Source organism: Montipora capricornis, chromosome 10, assembly GCF_036669925.1.
Source record: "Montipora capricornis isolate CH-2021 chromosome 10, ASM3666992v2, whole genome shotgun sequence".
NCBI lineage: Eukaryota > Metazoa > Cnidaria > Anthozoa > Scleractinia > Acroporidae > Montipora > Montipora capricornis.
The window spans coordinates 63,078,397-63,080,896 of NC_090892.1; the positions used below are offsets into that span (position 1 = coordinate 63,078,397).

A 2,500-nucleotide genomic window follows, 5' to 3' on the forward strand; every position below is an offset into this window, starting at 1 on the left:
CATTAGTTCCGGAGATATTTAAGTTCGAAAAATGGGTAAAATATGCAAATGAGATGACTAATGATGTCATACACTCAACCCAATATTATATTGAGTATATAAATAGAGCTGCCTTGGCCAATTTACACCGTAGACCATTGAAACTTGGTAGTCTAATAGTTCTACAGGAAACACACCTATGCCTATAAAAATTATGTTCCCATGGCAACTCACTCTTTTCCAGTCCCCACCCACTTGATTTCAATATTTTAGTGATTTTCAGCTTGAAAAATGTTAAACAAGGCCTCAAAGTCGTGCTTACATATTTATATACTTGCTGGATCATGCAATATTAAGTGCTGTTAGCAAATATCAAAATGGAACGCCAAAGGTGGCCAGAAAAGCTCATAATATGGGGGAGGTCTGGAACCCAGTATGATGCCATGGTAACAGAACTGTTAAGCTCATATTGTGGAGAACATTTAGTAGAATCTTACTGCAAAAAATCAAAAATTTCTGATGCAAATTTTCTGAGATGTCTCTTTTCATCATATTTGAACAAAGTGTATGACGTGATCACTTGGTAATTTGCATATTTTAAAAACTCGAATATCTCTGGATTAAAAAGGGATATTTGAAAAAAGTAAACAGCATTTTTCTTCTAACGCAGACTACTTTTTTATGTTTCAAAATGTCTTAGATAGGAAAGATGCGATTTTCGTCATAGTGCCACTTTAAGGTCAGATGACAACCCAAACCTTCACTAATGCTAACACTAGGCCAAAACACTAGGCTTAATTGTGCTTTAGATAATGTTTAAGCCTAAGATTTGCATTTTTGTATAGGTTTGGGTCATTTCAGTTATGCTAAAACAATGACCTGCAGCCCTAACCTGTGACCTGCACTTTGCACCCTCCGCTGATTTCACGCACCAATTTTCTTTCCAAATCGAGATGGCGACTGACATTAAAAATAATATCACAGGCACCCAACAATTTGTTTCTGTTGTCTGTTCACAAACGCTAAGGAAATTCCTGTGATGAATGACTCGCGCTAGTTTTTGTTGGTAAAAATTTAGTTCGAACTTAAGTGACGATGGAAACTCAGTTCGAAAATGAAATGGGATTCCTGAAACGTTCCACAAAGCAAGTAAGATTCAAAGCTAGACAATCCTTAAGGAAATTTGCCTTGAAGGAAACCTCCACTAAAACAACAAAAATAACTTTAAAAACCACAGAACATAAGGTTAACAAGTGAAATTGTTCAAACTTTTTCCAAATGAAAGCATTTGTATCCGAAAAAAAGAGGAATTTCAAAAACTCTTGTTTTCAAGTTTCCTGGGCCGCTGCCATTTTCAATAATTGTGATGTGTCGTGTTGCCCTGTTGTTCTGACACAAAGAGCGTTTGCTCTGCAACAATAGGGCAACCACAAAACATCACAACTATTCAAGATGGCAGCGCCGGGGAAATTTGAAAGACAAAACAAGCGTTTTTGAATTTTTTTTTTTCGAATATAAACGCTTTCGTTGGAAAAATTATGAACAATTTTAATTGGAAACATTATGTTCTGTGGTTTAAAGTTATTTTGCTGTTTTAGTGGAGATTCCCTTTAACGCCCACGTTCACCCTACAGGCATTGCATGCCGTGGATCAATTTTCATAAATGAAAATCCCGCCAAAGCTAAAATTCATCCAATCGGATCGCTACGAGAAGCAATGATTAGGCCATTTCCAATCTCGTACCCAGAGTCCTCGGGCACTTTTGGTCCACGGGTGAGCGCCCGGAGAGACTCTGGGATAATGGCTTCCATTTTCCCAGAAAACGTGGGTTCCGGTCTTATTGCGCATGCTTGAGTTTAAACGGAAACAGAAAAGAGAAAACAGAAATACCGGGTTGAAAGTGTTCAAGAAAAAAAAATTTAACCTTACACACCATAAAAGAAACTGGAGAAATGATCATTGGCTTGCTGTAAGAGCGAGTGACGATGAAACTTCTGATGCTTCGGTAAGTGTATTTTTAGTGTTTCAGCATGCATTCTGTCGTGCAGAACACTATTGTGCAAACAACATGATCGACAATTTTATGTTTCCGTAATTCTGTTTGGCTTCGACAAGGTCTTCTTCCATGGAGTTCTCCCCAAAGAGACTGAGGTAATGTTTTCCCACGGTACTTTTACAACAGCAACAGTAATCAGTTTTTAGCAACGTAGGAAATTAGACATAAATGAAACCCGTCGTTCTATTATTTTTGTGATTTATATATTTCTGAGGAAGAAAAGACAAACAACACTGAAACTAGTTTTAGATTTTGAATCTCCCTCCAAATTCTGGGGTTTGCTAATTACTTACCGACTTCCTGTTGGACTGCCGTTGTTATGGAAGCGACCAATCAAAAAATAGTTTAAAGTTTCTCTGGGCGCTCACCCACTGACCAAAAAGCCCGAGGACTGTGGGTATGAGATTGGGCCATTTCCGAGTTGCTGTTTGCCGCCGGTTCAAAACGAGTCTTGGTGCTCAACG

General features: G+C 38.2%; 1 protein-coding gene and 1 long non-coding RNA gene across 6 annotated transcripts in view; one reads left to right on the plus strand and one right to left on the minus strand.

The window, feature by feature from the left end:
• Positions 1–2,500, minus strand: part of LOC138022479 (uncharacterized) — a 79,925-nt gene that overhangs the window by 65,628 nt on the left and 11,797 nt on the right. The gene's annotated exons all lie outside the window — the stretch shown is intronic.
• The window catches only part of LOC138022494 (uncharacterized), a 1,558-nt gene continuing 884 nt past the window's right edge, over positions 1,827–2,500 (plus strand). The window contains exon 1 of the long non-coding RNA XR_011126581.1: positions 1,827–1,985. This is a non-coding gene — a long non-coding RNA (uncharacterized lncRNA). The remainder of the gene's footprint in view (positions 1,986–2,500) is intronic.